The sequence below is a fragment of the Clarias gariepinus genome, chromosome 3 (assembly GCF_024256425.1).
Source record: "Clarias gariepinus isolate MV-2021 ecotype Netherlands chromosome 3, CGAR_prim_01v2, whole genome shotgun sequence".
NCBI classification, from domain to species: Eukaryota; Metazoa; Chordata; class Actinopteri; order Siluriformes; family Clariidae; genus Clarias; species Clarias gariepinus.
This window is the reverse complement of record NC_071102.1, coordinates 41,177,314-41,190,167: the sequence shown is the minus strand read 5'-3', so window position 1 is coordinate 41,190,167 and position 12,854 is coordinate 41,177,314. Positions and strand designations below refer to the sequence as shown.

At 38.8% G+C, this 12,854-nt stretch overlaps 1 protein-coding gene and 1 long non-coding RNA gene across 2 annotated transcripts in view; both read right to left on the bottom strand.

Moving 5' to 3' along the window:
- LOC128518707 (uncharacterized) overlaps positions 1-12,854 on the bottom strand; it is a 48,556-nt gene that overhangs the window by 17,237 nt on the left and 18,465 nt on the right. The gene's annotated exons all lie outside the window — the stretch shown is intronic.
- On the bottom strand, positions 4,574-12,600 carry LOC128518558 (uncharacterized). Its single transcript, XR_008357743.1, has 6 exons — positions 12,379-12,600; positions 8,161-8,735; positions 7,951-8,032; positions 7,615-7,660; positions 7,213-7,439; positions 4,574-4,805 (listed from the first exon to the last, which is right to left on the bottom strand). It is a non-coding gene; the product is annotated as an uncharacterized LOC128518558 (long non-coding RNA).

Below are 12,854 nucleotides of genomic sequence, written 5' to 3'. Positions count from 1 at the left end.
TCTTTTAGTGTCACTATAGTGCTTTACAATGCCAGACAACATTCAAATACAAATTATTCACCCTCCCCAGGTGTGAATCGGCTGTTCTCACCTATACATTCAGAGGAACTGAAATGCACTTCTCCCCACTTTAAAAACCTCTTGAATCTGAGGTTCTTCTGGAGACTTTCAGTGATTTCAATTTGTGTAATTTTAATCTCCTGGATTCTAGATTCTAAAGTTGACATTGTTACCTTTTTTAATCATTGGAATGGAAGAACTTGTTATTTTCCTTATGATAAATTGCATTGTTTTTAATCAGTCTATACACAATAATATTCTTTGGTATTTATTTATTTTTTTTTACGGGTATGGGGGCTATCTTGGTTCAATAATCTCCGTGCCTGGTTTAGGTTTAGTATTCAGTGCGCATCTGTTATATTACAACTATCATAACACTCAAATACCTTTTATTGGGGGTTAAGTGACTGATGTGCCTAACATTTTTCAGCTGAGCCTTTGTTTCACTGAAAACGACAGCGATACCCCTCTCTCTCTCACACACACACACACACAGAGCCGACCAAATCATTAGCATGTCCCTCCCCCAAACAGCACAGACATTTACTTTCTATCCATTTACTTACACCTGAACTGAGTTGTTTGAGTAACATGGATCGAACCCGTTACAAATCATAACAGTCTACTGCATTTCATTCTTATAATAACGCAAAAACACAAGCGGGGCTGAAAGACCGACATCTGCTGACGCGGTAGAACGTCCTAACACTGTTTAAATTTTATGGTCATTTATTTCAGTTAATAAATCTACTATAAATTTAAAGAACACAAGAAATAAGATGACACAAATCCATACACGCTTTTTTTTCGAATTACAAGTGATAAAATCAAAAGGCTCACTCTGTTAACATTTATTGTGCTTAAATTTGATCCTAATAAGATTTGATTTAATTTGAATTTTAGAACAGTGGCAGCTGGAACACCTAAAACAGATGCAGGATTATTTTTTTTATAATCTAAATAAAAATGCTTTTTTAAACGTGGGCTATTGTTATTTACATGCAATATTTGTTAATTTAATTTAAATGGGGTTTGGTCTCCGGAATGTTGAGCATCAGGATCCTCTTCTTTACTTTCCTACGTAGAATCAGCGCTTAATCGCACGCATTAAGTTTTGTAAATTCGTTTAATGTTTAATAGTAAATAATGACCCCCGTTGCGCTGTACCACCGCTCGGAAAACCTTATGAAATACAAGTTAAAGACAATTATGATGATCTGCCACGGCGTGCGCGTGTGATGGGTGTACGCCCAAATCTACTATAACTACTCACTCACTCCGTAGGCTACCTGAATAGGCGGCAAAGGGACGGGAGCCGCCTATTTGTGCCGGCTGGCGATAATTAACGTTAATATGACCTCGGGCTTGCTCCGCATTATAAAAGCAAGGCGCGGAGGTTTGTCTGAGGTCTGGGAAGTACGTGATGTAATGGAGAATATGAAAGAAGCATATCAGTGGGGCGATGTGATGCGGCCCAGGGACTTTAAACAAGGACACTAGAATTCCGCCCTTTGATCTCCGCGGTCGCGAGGACGGCGCGAGAAAGAGCTGCGCGAGCTCCCGCGGCATCTTCACTCCAATAGCCTGCCGAAGAGGAAAAGTGTGGTTAGGTTTTTGCGTCAGCGAGAACTCGCGCCGGCCATTGACAGCGGGAGAAGCGCCGTCACGAGGGAGCGTGCAGGAGCGCTGCCTCCGCGTGCTCAGTTCTGCCACTTGCACCAACACTTAGCATCAGCTGTGTGCCCGCATGCCAGTGTGGCACAGCCCCCGGAACTGCACATGCACAACCTTTATCCCATTCTTTCCATTCTCCCTCCTTCAACACTTTCCTTCCCCATTTTACCTAAATAAATTACCCTTTTCCCGTAAGACCTCGCCTCGTGTCCGTGCTTTATGGTGCCGCCCGTGCAACATGGGTCGAACCCGTTTACAGATCATAACAGCCTACTGCATTTCATTCTTATAATAACGCACAAACACAAGCGGGGCTGAATGACCAACATTAGCTGACGCAGTAGAACGTCCTGACAATGTTATAATTTTTATGGTCATTTATTTTAGTTAATAAATCTACTATAAATTTAAAGAACACAAGATATAAGATGACACAAAACCCTACACGCGTCTTTTCTAATTACACGTGATAAAATTTCATAAAATTTAAACAAATTTTATTTTGTTTAAATTTGATCCTAATAAGATTTAATTTAATTTAAATTCTACATTTGTCATTTTAGTTCTGTGATTATAAATTTGTTTAACTACAATGTTTTACTTGATTTTATCCGCTACTACGTGCAGTTCTAAAACTCTGTGTCTCATTAATCCAGCAGAGAATGAACTAAGGCATGAGGCGTCAGTCTGTAGTTATATAGCGCCACTCAACGGTAAAAGCCAGCAAACGCACAAAGCCAAACGGTACCGCCGAGCGCGGCGGCGGTAGGACCTACATTCCGATTGATTAACCACTGTAGTCCAAAACCCCACTGTCAAGCCACAAAAGAGAGATAAAAGGTCCGAAGAAAGGTCAGGACTCCTGACCAATTACAAAGTCCAGAAATTAGTGACTTAGAAGATGATGCACCTTTCTATTGGTTTCGTACTCCTGTTAACTATCCTCGAAATGAGCATCTGCATGCAACTAAGCAAACTCACAGTGTCACATCGCAAACCAGGATCAAACAAGAATTGTCAACCGGAGCAAGAACGATGCGTTGATGCTGAAAAGGAACAAGTGACAAGCATGGATAATGTGAAAGGCACAAACTTACTTCTGATGGATGATGGCCAGGAAGAACCCCAGCTCCATAAGGAAATGGATAGTTGAGTGTCCAGCCCCCAACCAGCATCATGTCTTGAACCAGAACAGGACTTAAATCTAGAGGCATCATCCCGCTCTGGGCAGTCCACCAGGCAGAGACGACCAACAAGGGTATTCACTTATCCATCCCTGGGTCAGCCAGACTATCGTTTTTGTCCAACTGTGAATGCAGTCAACGTCCAGCCAGCAATGTATCATTTATTGTATTACTATACCTTTTTCCCACAGCTCCCTCCCCCTACAGCAAGCCCTGTTCACTCTGTTGCGATCAGGAAAGCGCTTCCGCTTACTGAAGGCAAACACAGAGAGACTGAGGAGGAGCTTCTTCCCGCAGGCGATGCGGTCTCTCAACCAGGTTAACACACTGGACTAATCATCTCTGTGTTTCTTCAATGTTTCTGCAGCACTGCACAGAAGTGGTCACTCACAACTATTGACAACTATTTTCCATTCATTCCACTTCTTAATTGCATTTAAATCTAAATTTATTTTGGTCACAGGCGGTCGTGTAAGCATTTCACTACATATGTATGTGACAAATAAAATTTTTATTTCAATTTGAGTTTACTTGCAAATACCATATGCAGTTCCTTGCTTTTGAAGTGAAAGACACTAAGTGACTATTTAGAGACACTGCATAAGAGACTTTTTGAGATGCTTAAAAGGTAACGAAGGTTAATTGTTATTATATGTATTGTTATCTGTCTGTTGTTTTACTTTAAGTGTCAGGAGCCACTTTTATTGCTGGGGAGCGTGTGGTGCACCCAAATTGGTGCAACCACATTTGGTGATATATGTACTTATAAACAGTAAAACATTTTATTCCTTTAAATTAGGACTAACATCTTTTGGAATTCAGCGAATTATTATTATTAGTCAATTAGCAGGACGTCCTGTAATGAAAGGAAAAAAAGAGGAATAATGAATAAGACAGCGTAGGGGGGACCAGAACCTTTAAGCGGTTGTTATTTGTTCCTGGGTGCGTATACTGACGGGAACTATGGTTTCCAGTTAGACATAATCTGGAGAAAGAATCACATGGTCCTGGTGTTTCTTTCGTCTTAGTCTTTTAATTCATTTCACAGATCACAATCCTTTTTGTTATTGTGGTCACAGCGCTTGGGGCTTGTAAGATTTGCAAGAATTCCTCACTGGCATTATGTTACATGAGCTTGGTTAGGGTGTTCATTTATGATGCTGTTTGAAGCCATATTGATATTATGTTGATTTGATGGACCCAGGGGAAGTAACTGGGATTTGGGAATAATGCTCCAAGTTGATTTCTCTGTTACAGTGGCACTTCATGTCAGAGAATACATGCTTCATGTTTGGTTGTTTCAGAAAAAAAAGAGTTTATTGAGTTGTTCAAATATAGCAACAGCACCATCTATAGCAAATAATACTTTCATTAGTGGCAATAGCAATATTACCAGTTGTATTACTGTTTGTGCGACTAGATATCTAAATGTTGGTATAAAAAAAAAAAAAAGAAATGTACATTGCATTGTGTGAATTGTATATATGTTTAGGAAATTGGCACATTTATGTTTGTACACTTTCATAAACCTCCATTTTTTAAAAAGTTTTACAAATTAAATATGAGAAAAGACAAAGGAGTTGCTGTTGGTAAAAACAATCAATGATCAACTGGAATTATTGCAGATTAGTATTTAATAGATTTTCTAGATCATTTGATGTAAGCTTTTAACCATAATACAATATTAATATAAATAATAATAAACATATTACCAAACCCCTTCACAAAACCACTTCACTTTATAATTTACATTATAAAAACATATATTCTTTTTTTAATAGACCTTATTTTAATATAGAAAATTTGCCACAGAATTTTATTAATTTTATTATCAGTTTGGACTCTTCTTATTTGTTGGGCTGCAGATTTTTGTAGATTTCATCATCCCTGTAAAATATGAAAACATTGCAGACATTTGAATTCCTAAGAAAAAGATAATGTATCCAGGTCACAGTGTGCTGGCAAAAAGAGCGGCAAGAAATGAGGACAAAATGATAAAAGAAAGCACACAGGAAACAGTATAGAAACAAAGGAAGAAATTGAAAAAGAAATTTTACTCATGTCTATAACAAAAACGAACAGTTCAGCAAGTGTTCATGTGTTCACTTTGTGTGCAATTGAAATAAGTAAAAAATTTAAGCATGACTGTGTAATCAGCACAAAAGAAATCACAGTAACTTAAGGAGCACGCTAGTGAGACTATTTTGTATAACTTGACACAAATTTAGGATCTCTTGTAGGATATGAACAATTTTCTAAACTATATGACTTCTCTGACTATTTCCGGCCTTAATCTTTGGCACAGTACCGTATATGTTTACACACTACTGCTCAAAAGTTTCAACTTTTTAACTCCATGTTGTTCCTGATTTTTATTTATTTCAAATTCAATGGGGAGGGTGCCTAAAATATGCATTAATCTTCTCAACAGCTAATTTTGAGATACCCCTGCTACTCATGATCTGTAAAGCCTTCATAACGGCTCTAATCTGAAGTGCTGTTTGTTAATTGGTGGGGTAGGTAACTCTAAATGAACTTCTCCTCTGCAGCAGCGCTAAGTTTTCGGCTTGCTTTTCTGGGAAGGTCTTCATGAGGGCCAGTTTCATCATGGTGCCTGATGGGTTTTGCCAATGCTCTTAAACAATATTGTTCTTGCAAGAACTATTCCACAAAAACTATTAATTAGGAAACTAAAAAAACAAACAAAAGATACCTGAAAACACAAAATAAACAGGTGCACAAGACCAGACAGGGCTCTAAAAACTAGACATTAAAAACTATATCCTCTCAGGCCATGCACTTACTGAGGAAATATTAGAGAGAATTTCTTTATTTGCGCTTTGCACTATGAACTTGAACTAAGAGCACATGCTGAACTGAGGCGTGTCATCTCCCGCCGGCGTCTTAGGAAGATTGTCTTGTAGTTTATGCGCGGTTTGTCTTTTTGCTTTTTTTTGTCTTTGGCCCTGATGCCTTACCAGTGCTACCTAAATGATCACAGAGTGCGGAGGTACAGTTTTAGGACCCTTAAATAGACACGCCACCAGGTGAAGCGTGTTCAGGCTGATTGCAGGGTGGTTTCAAAAGATTTTCATCCCTTTTAGTGTGCAGGAATAAAAATTCTAGCATATCTGGACAACTAGTCCCTACTGGCCTACCCGCAGTCATGAAGTACATTGGAATAGTAATAGTACGAGCAATCAACAACAGACACTGTTTTTATGGTTTTATTTCACTGGACTCTCAACTAAAGATGGCCTCTTTATCCCCTGAGAGGATGAGAAAATTGTCCAGTCTGGCCCAGTCCTTTCATCTGAACAGGAAGATAATTTAGTTCTAGTAGCTGGCGGGTATGATTGGGTGAATTGACTTACAGTAGGTTCCCCTCGGCCTTCTCAGAGCTCAACAACTACTGTACAGCGGTAGGTAAACAGCTACAAACTTCACCCCAAATTAAACAGACGTGAGATTGAGGGTGTACATTTATCAGATACTTTTAAAAATGTAACCAACATATCTATAGTATAAGCAGATTTAAAAACCTGAATTAAAAGCAATAAAAGAGCAATTTGGTTTGGCTTTTAGATACACTCCTTTCATGCAGCATCTGCTTCATATACTGTAAAGCAGACACATTTATTTAAATTTTAATATAGTGGGATTCATCGGTACCCCGTAAATAAATTGCCGCACGTGCAATCTTTATGGCCACATCTGTGTGTGTGTCTGTGTATTATCTGTAGTACAAATTTTGTCATCTGTATTATGTACAAAACCCTTCACTATTTCCAAACATACCTTAATAATAATTTATAAATTCATTTATTAATAAAAAATGTCATTCTCTAGCACACTTAGTAAACCTAACAGCTATTTAACTTCCAGTACTGTACAAACGTTTTGGACTTTTAAAAACATATCTATATGAATAATAATAATTTAAAAAATTATAAAGTGCATTAAAAGGTAATAAAATAAACACAGACAGCATTTGTAGTAAAACTTGGATAGAGATCAGTGCAGTTTTAGAGGTAAAACTTTTTTTTACTGTTTTACTGGGCATGCTAGAGATTATGCCAAATTCTTCTGGTAAAATTGTCACACTTGCTCTTTGTTTGGTTGCTTGGACAAGAACTTTATTGTCAGTGTATAGTACAAGTACTTAGCAAAAAATGCATTTTTATCATCTACCACAAGTGTGAATAGTGGTGTATATACATCATTGTGCAACTTATTAGGTGAAGGTTTATATATAAATGTAAGTATATATGATGAGTTCATTTACATCACCTACCCAACAACTCTTGGTTTGACGTGGCTTACTGTGGCGTATTCTACTTCCTCTTCTTGTTTTACAGAGTTTGGCAGTTGAACATTTGAGTAAATAGCCAATTTATCTGTAGGGAATTGACTGAAATAAATAGTTGAGTATTGAAAGTTGTCCTGATCTTCTGAGGAGCCTGTTTGTGTGGGATCAGATGTCATGGCTGAGATGTTATCATATATATGAACAGAGTCATTCTGAAAGAGAGAAAGAGGGTGTCTCATATGAATATACAAATAAAGACCTTAGAATGTCTATCGTTTATCAAGTTTTTGAAAAGTTGTATTTACTTAAACTTTTTTTAAGGAACAAATGATTTATACTTAAAAACAGCTTGGAATTTTCACTGCTTTTCACCTTGTTAAAACTCACCATGCTCCACTCCTCACAGCTGGTACTGACCATTGATGCTCTTTTTCTGTTGGAATGTATGTAATAAAACAATTATGTCACCAGCATGTGAACCACACGGTGAGCTAAATTTGTAGGTTTTAGTTTTGTCTGCATTTATTTGAGACCATCTGAATATCTACTTTACAAGAGATTTACTGAGGATTCTAAGTCTGAAATTAATTGGTCTTAATTATTAACTCTTGTGATGTTAGCCTAATTGTGTTGGCTATGTATTAACTGGGTTATGTGTAAAGGGGTTTCTTAGAATTTAGTATATAATACATAAGAAATTTATATATAATTTTGGGTTCTTACCTCATCCACAGAATGATAGCAATGACTATTAGAACCAGAACGACAGTGACTGCAGAACCTGCATATTTCCCATGTCTTTTATCTGTATTAGTAAGCAACAACAAGCATGTTTAAAAGATTGATGGAAAACAAAGAGGCAAATATAATTTAAAAAACGCAATGTATGATCTCACCAAACACAAAAATGGCTTGCTCGTGATAAGTGAGTACCTGCTGTATATGCCCATCCTGATGAATTAGATGATCCTAACTGATTTGTTGCTGTACAGACATAAAGTCCATCTGCTCCTAAGTGTAAAGTTAAATTAATGGCATTTCCAGTCAGTTTCACACCTCCTTTTGTTCTCCTGTTCCAGGTGTAATTGCTGATGGGGTTTGAATCACTTTTGCACAACAGTGTGACTAAATCACCAGAAACAGATGAAACGGCAGTCACAGTCGTTATTCGAGGAGCGTCTGATCAGAAGAGATGTTTGATTAGATATTGAATGTATTATATTTAGATTTAAAAAACTGGTACCTACATAAGACATCAAGGTGTGTTGGTGTAGAGTTCTGCTGTCCCAGATGGTTGTGAGCGGTGCAGTAGTACAGTCCGCTATGTTGGGAGCTGATGTTGCTGATGCTGTAATTCTGGCCTGTTGTCAGCATTGTGTCTGCAGCTCTGAACCAGGTGTAATTGAGAACAGGAGGGTTTGCATCACTGCTACAGCTCAAAGTCACTGAATCCCCCTCCACTGTGTCTCCACAGGGAAGAACCACTGCTTTGGTTTTTTTAGGGAAATCTAAAAACAGGCACAAGGTCTTATAATTAAAAACACTGTGTCAGGACCAGGGCTGAACGAGAGTGACAGTCCCAATAGCATACAGTCTTTTAAAAGCATTATTAATGCTCAGAGAAGTTTAGCATGCAGGCGCAGCAGGAGAAGGGGAGAGAAGCTTTGCGTGTAAGCAAATTACCAATATCATAATGGATAAGATATTTTGGGTTTTATCTGGGAGACATGGAAATAGGGGTTTATGCATAGTGGATGGTAGAGCACTCTGACTGTGCAAGGATTGATGATCTTGGAGATGGTGAATGAGCCAATGAATCTTACAGGAGAGTGTCTTAACACTAGAAGCACAGAGTACCGGTCATTTGACCGCAATGGGGGAAAAAAATACTTCACACTCGATTAAATTCCAGGACCCTCCTTTCATGACTTTTCCTAGATCTGTGAGCTTAATCACCCAGCATGCTTAGATTTTCAAAATCGCATCAGTAAAAGCCAGTATAAAGCTATTTTGCTCTTATTTACATAAAATTGCTGACAGCTGCGTGGCGGTCATGCTGTTTCCTGCCTTTTCCAACCTGCGATTCTTATTTCTCTCAGCAGATGGCGCAAGGGATCGCGCATACTAGCTATATGTAACTATTTCAGGTTTCATTCCATATATGCAGTTTTTATATATATTTATATATATTTATATATATTTATATATATATATATATATATATATATATACAGTATATAGTGTCTCACAAAAGTGAATACACCTCTCACATTTTTGTCAATATTTTATTATATCTTTTCAAGGGACAACGCTAAAGATATGAAACTCTGATAGAATGTAAAGTAATTAGTGTACAGCTTGTATAATGGTGTTAAGTTGATGTTCCCTCAAAATAACTCAACACACAGCCATTAATGTCTGAACTGCTGGCAACAAAAGTGAGTACACCCCTAAATGAAAATATTCTGTGCCCAGTGTCAATATTTTGTGTGGCCACCATTATTTTCCAGCACTGCCTTAACTCTCTTGGGCATGGAGTTCACTAGAGCTTCACAGGTTGCCACGGGAATTCTCTTTCACTCCTCCTTGATCACGTCACGAAGCTGGTGGATGTTAGACACCTTGCGCTTCTCCACCTCCCGTTTGAGGATGCCCCACAGATGCTCAATAGGATTTAGGTCTGGAGACATGCTTGGCCAGTCCAGCACTTTACCCTCAGTTTCTTCAGCAAGGCAGTGGTTGTCTTGGAAGTGTGTTTGGGGTCATTATCATGTTGGAATACTGCTCTACGGCCCAGTTTCCGAAGGCAGGGGATCATGCTCTTCTTCAGTATGGCACAGTACATGTTGGCATTCATGGTTTCCTCAATGAACTGTAGTTCCCCAGTGCCGGCAGCACTCATGCAGCCCCAAACCATGACACCCCCACCACCATGCTTGATTGTAGGCAAGACACATCTGTCTTTGTACTCCTCACCTGGTCGCAGCCACACACGCTTGACACCAAGTTTATCTTGGTCTCATCAGACCACAGGATGTGGTTCCAGTATTCCATGTCCTTAGTCTGCTTGTCTTTAGCAAACTGTTTGCGGGCTTTCTTGTACACCATCTTTAGAAGAGGCTTTCTTCTGGGACGACAGCCATGCAGACCAATTCGATGCAGTGTGCGGCATATGGTTTGAGCCCTGCAGCAATGCTGGCAGCACTCACACGTCTATTTTCAAAAGCCAACCTCTGGACATGACACTGAGCATGTGCACTCAACCAGTCTACCATGGCGGGGCCTGTTCTGAGTGGAACCTCTCCTTTTAAATCGCTGTATGGTCTTAGCCACCGTGTTGCAGCTCAGTTTCAGGGTGTTAGCAATCTTCTTATAGCCTAGGCCATCTTTGTGTGGAGCAATAATTCTTTCTTTCAGATCCTCCGAGAATTCTTTGCTATGAGGTGCCATGTTAAAGGTCTAGTGACCAGTATGAGAGTGTAAGAGCGATAACACCAAATTTAACACACCTGCTCCCCAAGGACACCTGAGACCTTGTAACACTAACAAGTGACATGACAACGGGAAAGGAAAAGGGCTAATTGGGCACAATTTGGGCATTTTATATATATTATGGCAAGCCGTTTAGGAAAATATTCATGAGAGAATTGAATGAAAACTCTCTATAAATCGAATGCAAACCATGAATATATTGAATGGATTCCGAATATATTAAATGAAACGTGAGAATATTGAATGTAACTCTATATATATTAAATGAAAAGACTAAATGTATTGAATGAAAAGTCTAAATATATTGATTGAAAAATGACGTCATCGAAACACAGCACCACCTTTAGGAAGAATGAGCAAGTCCGCGATAAACTTGGTTGCTGCGATTCTGAGAAATGAAGAGATGGTCAACACGTTAGTGAGTGCGTGTATGGCCCAAAGTCCATTTCCTCCTCTTTTCCACGTACGAGTACTTACACTAGTGTTGTATAAAGTGGTGTTTGGTAGCGAGAGTGAAGACGGTTACACTCACTGATTCGTATTCAAACCAAAAACAAAAGCAATCAAGCCGAAGCAGTTAAGAGTCCAGTTGATGTGGAGAAAACTGAATTAGGCATAAGGCGAGCTCGTAGCCAAGAACATTCACAGATGGTAAAATTAATTAGAGCAAGCCACAAAGAAACTGACCATAATAGCTTACTTCACGACAAAACGCTGGGCTTAAATTTAACGCAAATCAACTGAGAAAACCAAACGCAGCTGTGACACATTAGAGAAAAGGGATCCTGCGACTTGCCGTGGCTTTTCCATTCAGTATTATTATTATTAGTAGTAGTGCTCCAAATTTATTATTATTGTTATTATTCTTATTGTCATTGTAACGCACCTGCGCGTGTGTACAAAAAGACGAAGTACAACAAAAAATACAAAAATGTTGAATATGGATCTAAAACATTATTGTTTTATTGTGTTTATGTGCTTTAAATATACACTAAACAACAAATACTGCCTTTTGCAAATTGAAAGTGAGTTGCGTGTGCAGCTTTTTGATCAAAAGGCTGATAAAAGCGTGCACAGATATGAGCAGATTTATCGATAAAACTACAGACATAAAATGAAACAAACACAAAAAATATATGCTACTCGCTGAATACAACGCAACAGCAGGCAAAATCACCGGGCTTTGACTGCATTTTCTCCATTCATTAGTAGTAGTACTACTAGTAGGTTTCTGTAAACACATTGTTGGGTTGTTTATGCTGGGTCAAAACTCTGTGTTATTTCGGGTACTTTAATTACACTGTTGGGTTGCTTTTGCTGTATGATCTGTAAAAACAGTTGTCATTGACTATAGTTATCTTTCTTTTTTTTATTTTTTTTAAGGTGTTATATACAGCCAGAAGATTGTTGAGTGAAAATTGTTTTGTGGCATGTATGTGCTTTTCTACACAATTAAACATTTGAATGAACATCTTCTGGGAAGATGAGAAGACCTTTCCGTTTGAAGATAGCGTGGGATTATTAATTAAGAAACTTAAAAGGAAACAAAAAGAAAACTAAAAACACAAAATAAACAGAGCTCCGCCGTCTACGAGAGAACGGACGGGATCCTGGAAACTAAAACAAAAAACTAAAGATCCTCTCGGGGCTTATCCTTACCAAGGATTTATAAATCACTGGAAAGTTTCCTGGATGATCAGGTGGTCCTTGATGTCCTTAGAGAGACCATGGAGGAAAGAGTCTGGGTCACCTGCTGGATGCTTTGTTGGTGAGAGCCCAGCAGTGACCCATGTTGTAAGGCACCTGCCTCAACTGATCCAAGTCCACTGGGTTCATCATGGCCGATGTATACTGTCAGGGCCGGGGCCAGGTTGTGTGGGAAAATCCCCTGTGATAAGATCGGAGGCATGTCGATAATGTGGGGGAATCACCACGAGCCTGAAAGTAGAGCATGGGATGGAATCTTGAAAAGAACTTATGTCAATAAATAAAGGAATACTGGGTGCAATCATGCCATTTAGTCTTTGGTTAGTTAATTTTGGCAGGGAGGGCGATCCTGAGTATGCCGGTAAAGCACTCTTGACTATGGTCCGCGAATGTGGAAGTGTCCACAAACACACACAGGCTAAGGGAGA